General features: G+C 38.7%; 1 protein-coding gene across 3 annotated transcripts in view; it reads left to right on the plus strand.

Moving 5' to 3' along the window:
* The window catches only part of EXTL3 (exostosin like glycosyltransferase 3), a 125,998-nt gene that overhangs the window by 53,981 nt on the left and 55,262 nt on the right, over window positions 1-16,755 (plus strand). The window lies entirely within an intron of this gene.

A 16,755-nucleotide genomic window follows, 5' to 3' on the forward strand; every position in this document is an offset into this window, starting at 1 on the left:
CACCTCCTTTCATGATGAGCCCAGAGTCAGAGTAGCCACTTCCTGCCCAAGAGTCCAGGTGCTGCTGCTCTGTGCCTCTGGAGCTCTGGTGCCCAGGCTCAGGCTCTGTGGCGATGGGCCTAGCGCTTCTTGGGCAGGAGGAGGCTGCGGAGTGTCTGTCTTCACTACTGAAATCTTAGCTGAGTTATCCGGCCGCGGCAGGGTGCAGTGCGTATCTGGAGCCCTTTGGAGATCGGGCAAGGCTGCCAGACTGCAGAGAGGCTGTTTCTCTTCTCCACGTTGAGCTAGTGGTTCAGAACCTTTTTAGGTATTTGTGGCGCGCAAAAGACTTGAATTCAGTGTTTTCCTCCCCCACCCCCTTTTTTTCTTTTCTTTTCAAAAATTCTAAGGCGCTCCATCAAGTCGCCTTGGTTCCACTCCTTTGGAGGAGGTGGGGAGAGAGGCAAAACAGCACATGTCTTCCCCGCCCCCATATGTGATTTACTTGGAGGTCTCAGTATTTCTTCTCCTCACTTTCTTGTTCCAATTTAGGAAGCTGTATTTTTGAAGGCTGGGTTCCGCATGTTTTCTTTTTTCCTTTGTGTATTGTAGTCACCCAGACAGCTCCCTCCCCCCTTTTGCTCAGCGTTCGTTTTGGCGTCTGGTTCAGTTATTATAACTGTATTGAGTGCCTGGGATGGTAACATGAAAGATCTTGATAGTCTTGAGTGAAGCTCAGCATTCTTGCCAACTTATTTATTAGCAGGGGACTTTTAAATATTTCAAGGTGAAAGAAAACCCATCTTCTTAAATTCTCACCTGGTTGTGTTAAAAATACCTTATCCTGTGGGAATTTCCTGATCTGCCTGTGGGAAGCCAGAAGAGTCACGTCCTCCTAAGTATGAGGGAAACTAGCCTCACTGCTTCCTGGAAGAGGATTAGAATCGAAGCTCTTCAGAGTACATGACACATGGTTTATTTAACACTTGAAGATATGCCACATGCTCTCAGGCGGGCCTACCTAACAGACAAATGACTGCTGAGATTGTCTTTATTTCCCCACCCCTCACTTTACTAAGAGGGAAAAAAACCTAGCTTTAAAATGTTTGGCATGTAGTTGGGAATCTCTTTATGGTTAGGCCTCAGAGTTTGAACCTATAAATAAAAAACTAAGCAAACAGGTTAGAGGGAAAAGAGTCAGGGTAAAGTTAAGCCTGAGAAATAGACTTCTGGGAGAGAAGGGGAGTTTCAAAGAACTGTTTGCAGCCATCAGAAGAATGTATGGGGATTAGATAAGGACCTGCCCTTCCCCTCGGGGCTTTGGGCTAGCGGTTGAATGAAAAGTCCCTGAAGGATGTGTGGCAGCAGGATGCTGTGCTTGTGGGGGTCCCTAACCGAGGCCAGACTGGTAAACGGTCCCCTGGAGAAAAGTTGGAAATAATGCCTGAAGCAGAGGTAGAGTCAGGAATCAGGAGTAAAGCGGCAATCCCTCTGGATCTGCTCTTGGTAGATATTTGAATGTCTTTGCGTACAATTATTTCAGAGTGAACCTTCCATAGAGTCGTAAAACGGCGCACTGATGTCTGCTAGATCTTAAGTTTAGCTCAGAAAACTTCTGTTAACACATGTATCTCCATTTTATTTTTCTTCCCTCCTAGTTTTCGGTAGCTGTTTCTTTTGAAAACCTGTAATGATGGGTAACTAAAAAAGAGGAAAGAAAGGATTTTTCATGTATTTGTAGGTACCATGAAACTATTGGAGCCCAGACAGCTGGGGTTTGAGAATTCAAGAGGGACAGGGTAGGCTCACCTTTGAGTGTGTTCTTTTTCTGCCTGAACCAGTCCCACACTCCTTGTACACTTGGGAGTTTTTCAGATCTCCTTCATGATATTACTAGGTGGAAGAGAAGCAAATTTTATAATCTTGGATATAAAAACGGAATATGGAGTCCCCACCAGTGACATATTTATCTCCTCTACTTGTAGGTCATAATGTTTAATGTAGGATTTTGCTCACGTGCACTGAAATGACCCATTAAAATCCCAGGGATAGAACCATAGGAAGACCAGCTGTGTTTCAGCATTCAGCCACCTCTGGTTAAAGCCTCGGCCTGTAAATGCAGTCAGCTGGCAGCAGTTTGCTAATGCGTGCCCCAGAGTAGGATCACCCCTTCACACACGTGTTATTACTTTTGTACATTCCTCCGACTGTGCCCAATACCTTTTAGACTGACCAGGGATATTAATGATTAACCTCCTGGATCTTTGCTTTGTTGACTGTTCATTATCTTAAACCTCTTATAGTGTCATTGTTTTAATCCTCTTCTCCAACTTCCTTTTAAACCTTTTTTTTTTCCCCCAAAGATATTTGGTACTCTGAGGGAGGAATTAAAAAAAAAATGAATTAGATTTGAATATGCCCTTAGCCGGTACAGTAAGAGAGAGAAGATGTACATAAGTACATTGTGATGGTAGATTACAGTAATGTCTTAAATTACTATAGTTCTTTGTAATAATGTAGTACTTTTATATACTTTGTTCTCACATAGATTTTGACCCTTATCGTAACTGAGAGATAGGCTAAATGTTACAGTATTCCCTTTTTGAGGGAGAAGGAAGGTAGGAAAGAAAACTGAGACTTGGGGAGATCTAGGTATTTGACCAGATGTAGTAAGAAGCAGAATTCTCGAATTGCCCAATAATATTTACTGACCTGTCCCTTGTTTGAAGACTTAAGAGTGATGTGAACCTCCCTGGGCACCCCACTTTAAAATGCAGACTAGGAGTTCCTCTCGTGGCTCAGAGGTTAGCGAACCTGACTAGCATCCATGAGGATATAGGTTCGAACCCTGGCCTCGCTCAGTGGGTTAAGGATCTGGCATGCCATGAGCTGTGGTGTAGGTCGAAGACGCGGCTCGGATCTGGCGTTGCTGTGGTGTAGGCCAGCATCTACAGCTCCAATTGGACCTCTAGCCTGGGAACCTCTATATGCCACGAGTGTGGCCCTAAAAAGACAAAAATACCAAAAATAAATAAAATGCAGACTAGTTTTTAGGACGCTCTTCCATTTTGACTTGCAGTTTGCCTCTCTATGAGTGTCACCTTATAGAACTTCAGAAGTCTATTCTTAGAGTTCGTTTCCAGTGGAAACGAATCCGCCATGAAACGATGAGGTTGGGGGTTTGATCCCTGGCCTCACTCAGTGGGGTAAGGCTCCGGCCTTGGCGTGAGCTGTTGTGTAGGCTGCAGGCGCTGCTAGGATCCCGGGTTGCTATGGCTGTGGTGTAGGCCAGCAGCTGAAGCTCCAATTCGACCTTTAGGCTGGGAACTTCCATATGCCTCGGGTGCAGCCCTAATTAAAAAAGAAGAGGATGCAAAAAAGAAAAACCTCTATGTCTGGCATGTCTTTAGAACAACATTGGAGGCTTCAGTGATAGCTCATGTTTCTGATAGTAGTAATCTCCCTTAAGTGCTAAATATAGTCTCTGTTTTGCTAAAGTCTGCCTGCTGGCGTCACTCATTTACTTCACTTTCAGGGCCACTTTAGTCATTAAGGTGGCCATCCTTTTCCTAGGTCTTCTGTTCCACAGGCTAAGTATCCCCATTTCCTTCAGATGTTTTACTTGACACTTTAAAATCCTCTCACCAACTTCTTAGCCCTCTGCCCTCCATTCACTTTGTTAATACCCCTCGGAAGCTGTGGCACTCAGAGCAGGCAGTATTCAGTAACACTGTCATCTGACAGGGTAGCGAGTAACTTTACTCTTTTGGGTTTCTTCAACACTATACTTTTTAAAAAAACAGCAATAACACAAAAACAGGTGACAGGTTTTTTTCTTAATGTCATATAGTCTTGATGCATTGAAATTACAGTTAACTGAAATCACATTGCTGTGTGTGCATGCATGCTATTATTAAACTAAATCATTTCCCTGTAGTTTGGGGACCTAAGTGCTGAACTTTGCCTTTATCTCTTTTTTAATGTTATCTGCTTAGATATTCCAGACTGATAAAAAGTCTTCTTTATATCCTGAGTTTGTTCCAGCCTTGACTTACTCTTCCTAGCATGACTTCTTTTCTTTATATTTGAAGTGGAGCTGTAAAATATAAAGGCAGAGTGGAAAAATAGTTGATGAGGACCCTAAATTTTTATTAATGAATTCAGTGGAAAACTAAGAGGGGGGGGCCTTAATAGAAAGCATTAGGCTTGAAATTTTGCAGGTGAAACAAAAGCAAATTTTGGGGTGCTACCTTGAGTTGATATGTTGGCATTATATCCCCCTGCTATAAAACTGATATGTATTGCTTTTTGTGTGCAAGGCAGTTGGTGCTATAATCCAAAAGGATCTTTGGGGGAGATGTATTGCTTTTTGTGTGCAAGGCAGTTGGTGCTATAATCCAAAAGGATCTTTGGGGGAGTTCCCGTCATGGCTCACTGGTAATGAAACCAAATAGTATCCTTGAGGATGCAGATTCGATCCCTGGACTTGTTCAGTGGGTTAAGGATCCGGCAATGCCATGAGCTGTGGTGTAGCTTGCAGATGCGGCTCAGATCCCAAGTTGCTATGTCTGTGGTGTAGGCCAGCAGCTGCAGCTCCGATTCGACCCCAATCTGGGAACCTTCATATGCTGCAGGTGTGGCCCTAAAAAGCAAAAAAAAAAAAAAAAAAATCAAAAGGATCTTTGAGGTCATATAGTCCACCTCTTTATGAGTTAAAATAGAAAAAGGTGCATATGAGTCAAGAAGGACAAGGAATTGTGAAGTAGGGGGCCTGATGAATCAGAAAATAAGTCATGATGAAGGGAGGACAAAATCAGAGACTCAAGTTGAATTCATCCATGCAGGTTGAAGGTAGGGGCCTGAGTCCTAAAGCTGATTTACATGTGGCTTAGCAAATTTCAACTTGAGTTTTCTGTCTCATTAGGGAGGCCTAGAGCCCTAAAACTGTCAATTCTATGCCTCTATAGCATAAAATCAAAGTCCTGTTTTCTTAAGGAATGGAAAACCATAGAGAAATTAGTTTATGCTCTGAGCACTTGCACATCAAGTTGACTGTTCTGGAAAAATTCTTCAGCAAAATCCATCTGAGGACCTTTTTTAAAAACCTGTTTTTACACTCCCTCCTTCCATACCATGGAATCTGTATTTTTCCATTTAACATGATACTGTGAACATTTCCCCATTTTATTTAAGGTGATTGAAAGCTTATTGACACAAAATAATAGTATTAATTACATGGCTTTATCATACTTCATATTTAATATTTCTTCTAATCTTGGACATTTAATTTATTACTATTTTTTGCTATTATGAAGAATTGTGAATGAACAATGGTGCCTGCCATATCAGTAAACAAAGGATGTTGCAACTGTCAAGCTACTGCAGTCCTTCCCCACCCCCTCCAGTGGTGCACCTTGAGGGGACTCGGGATGGGAAAGGAACAGGACACGGGCCTCAGACAGCTGAGGTGCTAGTCACAGGGATGATTTCAGTGAGCCCAGACTCTTGCCTCTTTCCATACATAGAAAAGTGCTAATAAATTCAATAACTTGGGATATCTGGTTTTCTTAAACAGTAATTTTTTGAAGTTCCTACTATCTAGTCTTTGTTGCCAAAAACTCCTGTACATCCTGGCCCCTCCTCTACCGCTTTGGAGCAGTCCCTCAGAGCTGAGAGGCTTCTCGTCCGATGCTTAAGTCCTCAGTTTTGTCCACCAAATAAAACATAGTTCTCACCTTTTTTGTGCTTTTTTTCCTTTTTTTTTTAAGTTGACCAAATGTTGTGGTGATTACATCTTTATAATACAAATCTTTTTCACATAAAATGCATTCCTAGAAAGTGAAATTGCTGAATCCAAGATAGGAATATTTTAAAGACTTTTGTTACAGATGGCAAATTACTTTCCAGTTCACCTTCCTACTAATAACAACGTTATTAGTCACTGTAGCTGCCAGCAGAGTTTCAGAGATATACTGTACTTTATATAATAAACGGTATACTTTGTAATGTGGACATTCTTGAAATGAAATCATTTTTCTCATTTGTGATTCCTGAGATTAATTTCTGGAAGTGGAATTGAAGGGTTCGTTCCAAAGTGTGGGCACCATTTCAGGGCTTTTATTACTTAAGACCAAATTGTTCTCTAGAGAGGAGCATCAGTTCTCCCTCCTAGTACTGAAGTGTGGGAATGTTTCCCTTGATCCTGGTTAACAGTAGTTTTACTGTAGTTTTATAATTCTTTGGTGATTTGTAGGTGAAAAATGTCACTGTGTCTTGCTTTAAATGTACGTTTCTTTGATTGCTGGGAAAATTAAACAATTGAAAAGAGTTAGCATTTGGGCCCCTTTTTTATGTATCTTCCTGTTTATTTCTTTTGACCACAATTGAATTGCCTTTACTTTTATTAAAGTAATGCTGTGTTGTAAATGCTTTCTCCAATTTTTTTTTCCTCTGGTCTTTTCACTGAATCTCAACCTTTTTTTTATAAATATGTCGAAGCCTTTGATTTTCTTTTTTGTTTTAATTGAAGTATAGTTGATTTATAATGTTTTTGGTGTACAGCAAAATGATTCAGTTATACATACATATATATGTATATGTATATTTTTCATATTATTTTCCATTATGGTTTATTATGGGATATTGAATATGGTTCCCTATGCTATACAGTAGGACCTTGTTTATCTATTTTACATATAATAGTTTGTATCTGTTAATCCTGAACTCCTGATTTATCCCTCCCCCACCCCCTTTCCCCTTTGGTAATTATAAGTTTGTTTTCTATGTCTATGAGACTGTTTCTGTTTTGTGAATAAATTCACTTGTGTCATATTTTAGATTCCACATATCAGTGATACCGTGAGATATTTGTCATTCTTTTTTTGACTTCAATCTCTAGTTGTATGCATGTTGCTGTGAATGGCATTATTTCATTCTTTTTTTATGGCTGAGTAGTATTCCATTGTATATATGTACCACATCTTCTTTATCTGTTCATCTGTCAATGGACATATAGGTTGAGAAACCCTTGATTCTTATGTAATCAAACTTGTTGAACTTTTCTTTTATGGATTCTTCTTTTGCTTGGATTCTTGTAAAAGTGACTGGACTTATCTTGAACTGAAATTACATTTATGTTTTCCTTTTGTCGTTTTTATGGTTTCATTTGTTACAATAACCTCTTGAATCCACCTGGGACTTATTTTGGGATTTGGTTTGTCATGCAGAAATTCAATTTTATTTTTTCCCAAAAATATTTATTGTCACATTGCTTATGGAAAAATCTAGTGTGGTGTACTTTATTGTGCCTGAAGCAAGATAATATTTTTATTTTTTTGGGGGGCCGCACTAGGGGTCGAATCAGCGCTGTAACTGCTGGCCTACACCACAGCAACACCAGATCCCAGCCTCGGCTGTGACCTATACCACAGCTCACGGCAACTCTAGATCCTTAACCCACTGAGGAAGGCCAGGGATGGAACCTTCATCCTCATGGATGCTAGTCAAGTTTGTTTCCACTGAGCCACGAAGAGAACTCCAAGATAATATTTTTCTTAATTACAAAAGTAATATATGCTTATTGAAAAGTGAAGGAAGAAAAAATTAGCCTTTTAAGTAAACAAATAGTGAACACATAGGTAGTAGGAGACAGGTCAGACTCCTGGATTTGTGTCTGGGCTCCTCGCCTTCTTGCTGTACAGCCTTAAACAAGTTACCCAACCTTGGGGTTCACACCTCTTTTTTCCTGCAAAGTAGAAATAACAAGCCTGCCCCTCAGATGGTTGATGTGAGGTTGAAATGAGATAGTTTGTGTGAAGTGTGTTATCTAGAATGCATTGTAAATATAAATAAATGCAGTTATAGCAGGTGAAAGGTTCCCCTGCCCCCTACATTTCCAGGTCTATGATGTAGTCTGTAGATTTCCTGCATAAATAAGCTATGTACCTCTTTGACTTCCTTAATTGTCGGTAATTACATTGCTTCAGATGTCATCAATCTGAATGAAGTTTGGCATCAGTTTTTTGTTAGACTAATAGTTTTAAGAGTTGTGTGCTCTACATTAAAATCACCTGGGAGCTTTGTCAAACTGCAGAATCTTAGACCCCATGCTTGGGAATTCTGATTCATTTAATATTGAGGGGCCTGGGTTTATCATGTGAAACCTTTCTTAGGTTGTTTGTGCATCTGCCATGTAACCCTAGTTAAAAACTGATGAGACTGTATGATTTTGACTTGTAGGATGTTATCAAACTGGTGGGAAGGGAAACAGATAAGGAATTGGCGAATTTTCAAATTGAGGACTTAACCTAGGAGTTGACACTTCTGGGTTCAGGTTTATTGCTAAGTAATATTGTGACTTGGGTTAATCAAGAACCTTAGTTTTTGTTAATACCTGTGTACAGTTGAGCAGTGCAAAGAAGCCTTATTCCTTATCGATGAGTTCCTTTTGTGTCTGCTAGTGGCATCTGTGGAACATCTTTGGACTGAGAAATATCTTTTTGACCTCAAAGAATACTTCTTTTTTCCCTTTTTCAGAGCCCTGTAATAAGGGTGGCTCAGCTCTGTGGTTCTTTGTGATTGTATCATAATCTTGAGACTTGTAACTCAATATGTCAGTGCCCAACCAGTTTCTCTCACCTTATTTTGGTTTTTAATTGCTGACAACTTTCTAGTTCCCTTGTTTTACATTCAGGTTAAGTTTATTCAGTAAATAAACTACAGTTGTTGTATTGTGAAAAACACATGGCCTTGTTCTTCTGTAACTTGCGAATTGCCTATGTTAAATTTTTACAAGTCATTCTTTATCTACAGTTAGCGTTCCCTGCAAAGTGCCTTTTGTTATTTTGAACGCTGGAAGAGAGGAGTCAGAATCTTAACAATAGTGGCAGTACTGAGGAATTTGTTTTTGTTCATTTGTTTAGCTTATTAACCTACTTCCTGATTTTTGAACTAGGTACTACCTTGCTATAGCAGGCTGTTTGTCATGCCATCATGCCTCTGCTTAGCAGGAAATCAGGAAATGATGTTCTTTGGGGTCGTTAGTGTATTTACAAATGAAATCTCTGAAATACTGCTTTCAGCAACCTTACTGAACTGATTTTCTGTACAGAACTATCTTTATTTAGTTTGAAGGCCTTGTGGCAGTGGCAGTAATAGCAGCTGCACCTGGGTTGTAATAGAAATCTGCTTGTTTAATGGGCCAATTTTGACTTAAATGGAAAAGAAGAAATAGTACTACATGCATAGTTGCACAGGTGGATCATTTTCTCTGAGAATATTTTCTTGTTTGGCTTAGCAGATAAACATGAATGTAGGGTTGACTTTAGATTCTGGAATAGTATTACCATGTGTTTTAATGGTAACTATTCATTATCCATGGTTATATACAGTAGTAGTAATATGGATAACTTAAAAATAATTTATGGGGGAGTTGCTGTCATGGCTCAGCGAAAATGAATCTGACTAGCATCCATGAGAATGCAGGTTCAATCCCTGGCCTCAATCATTGGGTTAAGGATCTGGTGTTGCCATGAGCTGTGGTGCAGGTCACAGATGCGGCTCAGATCTGGCATGGCTGTGGGTGGCTGTGGCTCTGGTGTAGGCCGGCGGCTATAGCTCCAATTCGACCCCTAGCCTGGGAACCTCCATATACCGTGGGTAAGGCCCTAAAATTAAAAAGAAGATAAAAAAAATTTATTCATGATGTGCACTTGCTCTGTGTTCCTTGAGTTCACATCACAGGCAGTTTATTGTAAGGGTTAAGACATCGAGAGTGTGGGCCTTAGAGTACTGATTTGAATCCAAGTTTTACTCAATATGGATGCCTTTGGGCAAATTACCTAACTTCTCTGGTTTGGTTTCCTCATGTACAAAATGGGAATAATAGGAGTTCCCGTTGTGGCTCAGTGGGTTGAGAATCCAACTAATACCCATGAGGATGCGGTTTCGTGGCAGCAGCAGCTAGAGCGCCTAGCCTGGGAACTTTCATATGCTGGGGAGGGGTACAGACCTAAAAAGGAAAAAAAAAAAAAAAAAGAACAGTAGTAGTACCTATTTCATAGGATTGTTGTGAAGACTGACTGAGTGTGTTAAGGAGCATGGTAGATTTAACCTGGCATACAGTAAACATTCAAGAAATGTTAGCTGTTATCACACAGTTATTTAAAACACTGAAGTCAGTTGAAGGTTTCATTTGGGAACATTTGGAAAGTGTCTAACTTCTCTGTTTTTTTGCCCCATTCTCCCTTCCTACCTTTGAGATGTAATGCGTAACAGTATCCCAAATGGAACTAGCTATTCCCTTCTTTCTTCCCCCTTTGCTTTCCTTCTCTTTTCCATTGAATGTTTTATTTTAGTTCAGTTTAGGTTTTATTTGATTTTCTTTTGGCCATGCCCAAGGCATGTGGAAGTTCCCCGGGCCTGGGATCGAACCCACGCCATAGCAGCAACCCAAGCCACTGTAGTGACAGTGCTGGATTCTTAAACCACTGTGCTGCAAGAAAACCCCTAAGGTTTTGTTTTTTGTTTTTTTTTGCCTTTTTAGGGCCGCACTTGGGGCATATGGAGGTTCCCAGGCTAGGGGTACAATTGGAGCTACAGCATACACCACAGCTGCAACATGGGAGCTGAGCCACGTCTACAACCTACACCACAGCACGGCAACGCTGGATCCTTAACCCACTGAATGAAGCCAGGGATCAAACCTGCATCCTTATGGATACTAGTCGGTTTCTTAACCTCTGAGCCAAGAAGGGAACTCCTCCTAAGATTTTTGTTTGTTTTTGTTTTTTTTTAAATGAAGAAAATTATATGTCTTAGCAAAACAGTTTAGTAAGAGCAATAAAGGTATGAATAAGTGGAGAGAATTTTCATGCTTCTGGAAAGATTAACTATTAAAATAATAATTCCCTACTTAATTGCAATGTAATTAAGTTCTTTTATATATTACTGAATTCTGTTCACTGATATGTTGTCCACTGTTTTTGTGCCTCTATTCATAAAAGAGTATTACCTGTATGTAGTTTTCTTTATTTGGTGCTGTCTGTGTCTGATTTGGGTATCAGGGTAACGCTAGGTTTGTAAAACAGACTGTAAAGTGTCCCCTCTTGGAAGAGACTGTGTGGAATAAGTGTTTATTCTTTAAACATTTAGTAGAAATGAAAAGACTTTGGGGCTGGAAACTTCTTTTTTTGGGGAGTTTTACAGTTATGAAGTTGATTTATTTAATGGTTATAGGACTAATTATTTTCTTTTTGGATGAGTTGTAAATGGTTTGTGTTTCTTGAGTAATCAGTCCATTTCATCTAAATTGTCAGATTTATGTTTGTTGAGTTGTTCAAAATCGTCCCTTATTATCTTTTTGGTGCCTGCAGAGATGGTACTAATATCCCGTTTCATTCCTGATGTTAGTAATTTGTAGCTTTTCTCTTTTTTCCTTTGTCAATATTAAGCATGTTTGTCAAGAATTTTGTTTTATTGACTTTTCTCTTTTGTTTTTATGTTTTTGATTTCAGATTTCTGTTTTTTATGATTTCTTTCTGTTTCCTTTGAGGTTCTCTCTCTCTCTTTTTTTTTTTTTTTTTTTTTTTTTTAACTAGGTTCTTGAAGCTTGGGTTAGTGATTTGAGACATTCCCTCTTTTCTAATGTAAGCATTTCGTGCATAAATGTTCTTCTCAGCACTTGCTTTAGCTGTGTCCCACGGGTTGTTTTCATATATATTTTATTTAATCCCCACAATAACCCTGGAGTAGGTAGGGGTTTTCATATCACTTTAAGGAGAAAATTATGTAACATTCTTAAATTCTTAAAAACTATGCTGAGTCTTGAGCCAGATAGTCTAGCTCTTAAGTCCAGATGGCCTTCAATCCTCATCCTAGCTGTGAAATTCTCTTTTATTTTACAGTGTTTTATAGTGTTTCATTTTCCTGAACTTGATGGAGAATGAAGTTAGTATCATTATTTAACTAGTACCATTTCTTCCCTTTGGCAAGAACTAGTTTATGGCTCCAACCAAACTGTTGGGCAGGGTGGGAAATGTCAGCCGATCCCTTCTTGTGGAGTAATTACCTGTTCCTTCACACCATTATTGGTGAACTACTGGGAAATGGATACCCTTTGTATTGCTGGTGGGAGGATAAATGATCATCTTTCTAGTAGACAATAATTTTTAAGTGGTAAGATGTTCTTGCTGTGACTCATTTTGAAATTTTCTTTCTAAGGATATAACCATGGATGTATATATACAAAGATAGCTACAAGAATAGTTGTTACAGCTTTTATTATAGTGAAAAGTTGGAGACAGATATCTGACAAAAGGGGATTGGTTAAATAAATTACGGTCTTTCTGTATTCAGTTATTAATGATCATGTATAATGTATAATATATATTGATGTGGGATAGTAGACTGTTGTGATATGTGAAAAAGAATCAGATTACAAAAAAACATATATCCCACTTTTGTAAGCATGTTTATTCATGCATAGACAAAAGACTGGAGGAGGTCTTTAGTTTTGACAAAATAGCAGAGTAGGTAACTATTTTAAAATATTGAAAAACCCTGCTACAAAAATGCATATTTCGCTTTCAAGAAGGAAAGGAAAATTCTCATTAAAATAGAATAGTGGGGTGGGAGCAGGGGAGGTTGAGGATTAAAAAAAGCATCTGATGAGGAGTCTGATGCCATAGCCCCCTTAGGTTGTTTGCCAGTTGTAGTAACTTGCACTTTAGTTCCCGCAGAGACAAGAGAAAGGGCTTTGCACCTGTGAATGTTAAACTGCAACATGAGAGAAGAGTATGACTCTTCAGAGTGTTTAACATTCCCTAAATGAGTAGATAGACCAGAAAAATCTACCTGTGATTATGCAGAGAGAGATTGGTCTCTCTCAGCAGGATCCTGAGTTGGTTGGGGAAGGGAATATCCACTGAGAACTCATGACCATGGATTTCCCTTTATATGGGTTTTGTGTTCAAATTTACAATACATGTGGGGTCTGGGAGAATCTCCAGATTGAGAATTGACATAAAAAATTGATCTATGGAGTTCCATGTGGCCTAGCAAGTTGAGGATCTGGTATTGTTACTCAGTTGCTGCTGTGGTGCAGAATCAATCCCTGGCTTGAGAACTTCTCTATGCCACATGTGTGACCAAAAAAAAAAAAAAAAAGTGATCTAAGGCTGATAATATATGACAGAGTTATCTGGAAAACAAACTATTCTAGAAGGACATATCTTCTTCAACCCAGACCATGTAGATTTTCCAGAAATAAAGCACTACCAAAAGTGAATTCAATACAGGATTGTAAATAAGCATGGAAGCAATCTGCTGTTCCTCTATGAGCAGGAATTAGCAGACAGATCAAATTAAACACAAGAAGAGAAGGAATAGAAAACAGAAAGAATAGGTCCTATTACAAAAATAAGGCAAAATTAAAAAAAAAAAAAAGTTCAGCTGAATTTCTGGAAATAGAAAATAGTCATTGAAATTAAAGCCCTGTGGCTAAGATAACCACTTAAACACAGGAGAATTAATGAATTAGAACTAGCTGGCAAGCTGTGGCTTGTGGGGTAAATAAAGAGACAAGTGGAAATATTTTATATAGACTGTATGTGGCTCCCAAAGCCTGATATATTTACTCTCTGGCTCTTCATTGAAAACATTTCCTGACCTCTCAGCTGGATAGATCTGAGGAAATTTCCAGATGGTAGTACAAAGGACAAAAAGAGAAAATATAGAAGAGTTTAAAGATGTAAAATGAGGTCTGATATACATCAAGGTGAGGAGGAGGGACTGGCAATATCCAAAGAGGTGATGGCTGAGAATTTTCTTGATTAGCGGAAGACACAGATAATAAGAACCAGAAATTTTGATGAGTGCTGAGTATCTCATTTCTCCACTCCCCAAACTTCACGTGTAGACAACATTCAGAATTCCAAAGATGAAAAGATCTTAAATACAACCAGAATGGAAAGTCAGATCTACCAGGTGCAGCAGTGAGATGGCACCTCACTTCTTAACAGCAATGATAAAGGCCAGAGGATTCTTCAGTGTTGGTGAAAAAAAATTGTTAACCTGGAATGGCATATCCAGCTAGATAACTATTCAAGATTTAGGGTGAAATGAAGAGTTTTTCACATAAAAACACAGTTTACCACCAGTAGACTCTCACTAAAGGAATTTCTTGAGGAAAAAGGGAAACAATCAGAAGGAAGAAATGAAATGCAAGAAAGAACAGAATTTTGAGTGAGGAAATTGGTAAATATATGGGTGAATCTAAACAAACCTGAATTGTATTAGTGATAATAAAGCCTAGCATTGAGAGCATAAAAATAAGGTGGAGCTAAAATATCAGTCAATAATGTAAAAGAAGGTAAAGATCTTTTATTAATTAGGAAGAGGGAAGAAATATTAGAGATAATGTAAAACTTTCCATTTAGAATGCACATTACATTTTAAAGGTAATCACTGAAGAAGATAAATTGAATATAAAACTTCCAGATTGGTAGAGGGTTTAAAAAAAAAAGGGAATATAAAACTTGATCAACTGAACAGAAGTCACAAAAGGGCTGGAGAGTAGAAAAAATGATAAATAGCACAAAAGATGACTGTTAGAAGTAAATCTTACTGTGTCACAATAAGTGTAAGTAGATCGAACACTGTAGTTTAAAAGTCAAAGGTTATTTATTAAATTGGAGTTCTATTAAAAAATGAAATATTGTTCTCAAATATTTCTAAGAGGTACCTAAAACACAAGGACAATGGAAAGTTTGCTAGAAAATGAATAGAAAAAGTTAAGTTTGGAAATACTAAGAGCTAAGTGGCTGATAAACTTGGAGTACCCAAGTGTCCATCAGCAGTTGAGTGGATAAACAAAGTGGTCGTATAAACAGACAGTGGAGTATTACTCAGCCAAAAAAAGGAGTGAAGTTCTGTACATGCTGCAACAGAAATGAACTTGGAACTTGCAAAGTGAAATTAGCCAGCCACATAGGGACAAATAATGTGTGATTCTACTTATATGAATTTCTAGAATAGGAGAATTCAGAGAGATAGAAAGTAAGTTAGAGGTTGCCAGGGCCCAGGGGAGAGGGAAATGAGTTATTGCTTAATGTTTACAGAGTTTCCAGATGAAATAAAAAATACTGATTTAGAGTAATGCACAAGGAATAAAATGATAAATTGATGGGGAATGTGAGATTAGACATAATGGTTTGTTACAGTCTAGTACTAGGGTGAAGGCAGTAGAATTAAAGGAAGGGATAAATGTAAACATGGTACATTATTGTTATAAATATATTATTACCATTATTGTTATTATAAAAGAGAATGGATATAATTTGGCAGATCAGATGTAGCTGTAAGCAGTTGCAGGAATTAAAAATAACTCTAAGACTTGTAGCTAATAAATAGCCTACTATACATGAGATACGGTTCAGGGTGTTTTTTACTCACAGTCTCTAATGTTCATAACAATCCTGAAATGAGTATTATCTTTTACTGATGAAGAAACTGCCAGTCTAAATGGTTAAGTGACCATCTAATAGTTTACAAAGCTGGCGTTTGATCCAGGTTTGTCTAGCTCTGAGGTCTGTGCTCTTTCCTGTATATCACATTGTTTCAGGTTTGTAAGACTGGAAGAATGCAGTATCATGGACAGAACTGAAACTTATTGGAAAAAGGAAATGTTGGGAATCATGAAGTGACCATAGTATTATCCTAGGAGAGGTATCCTTTAGGGAGTGGGAAATACTGGTCTCTTAGTGCAGAGCAGACAGGCTAGGATGGGAGTAGCTTCGGGAGGTTGAAACCATTTAATGGGTGGATTCATCACCAGATTATGTTGAAAGCTTTGTGGAGCACTTTCTACATGAGGTAGGAGGAGGGCTGGCTGCTAGCAAAGCAGAAAGGGAATAAGTTAGGGAAATAGGGGAGAATACTAGAAAGTATGGCTTCATGGGAAGTCAAGAGTTTATTAAGTGAGGTAGTGATCAGGGATATAAATCACCTATTTAACAGATGTTTATGAAGTTCTCACAGTGTGCTGGGTACTGGTGATAGAGCAGTGATCCAAGTAGACAAGGTTCCTGCCCTCAAAAATTAGGTTTTGGTGGGGAAGGTAGGTAATAAATAAATTAAAGATACTATGAAGGTAATCAAGGTCAGTGCCAGAATGGGTCAGGGGTAAGAATGGCTACTTCTTTTTAAATTAATTTTTTAAATTGAAGTATAGTTGATTTACAGTGTGTTAATTTCTGCTGTATAGCAGAGTGATTGAGTTATATATGTATATACTTTTTATTTTATTTTATTTTGGCTGGATCCATGGCATATGGAAGTTCTTTTCTACGTTTTAGCATTTTGGCTTATTCCCTCTTAGAGCACATAAATAGGTAACTGTATGTCTGGATGCTTTGCCTTTGAGAGTGCCGATTTGTGCCTGTCATCCCAGCGTGTTTATTAACAGTACCCCTTTTCACTTAAAAGAGTGTCTCCTTGAGAATAGCAAATTCTGTGGTCACTTTATATACCTAAAGGAAGCATTTTCACACTGAAGAGTAAATAAATTCCTTTTTTTTTTTTTTTGCTTTTTAGGGCTGCACCTGTAACATATGGAAGTTCCTAGGCTAGGGGTCAAATCTGAGCTACAGCTGTCAGCCTGCACCACAGCAGTGCAGGATCTGAGCCGTGTCTGCTACCTACACCACAGCTCACGGCAACTCTGGATCCTTAACCCACTGAGCAAGACCAGGGATCAAACCCATATCCTCATGGATACTA

This window comes from Sus scrofa, chromosome 14, assembly GCF_000003025.6.
Source record: "Sus scrofa isolate TJ Tabasco breed Duroc chromosome 14, Sscrofa11.1, whole genome shotgun sequence".
Classification (NCBI taxonomy): Eukaryota; Metazoa; Chordata; class Mammalia; order Artiodactyla; family Suidae; genus Sus; species Sus scrofa.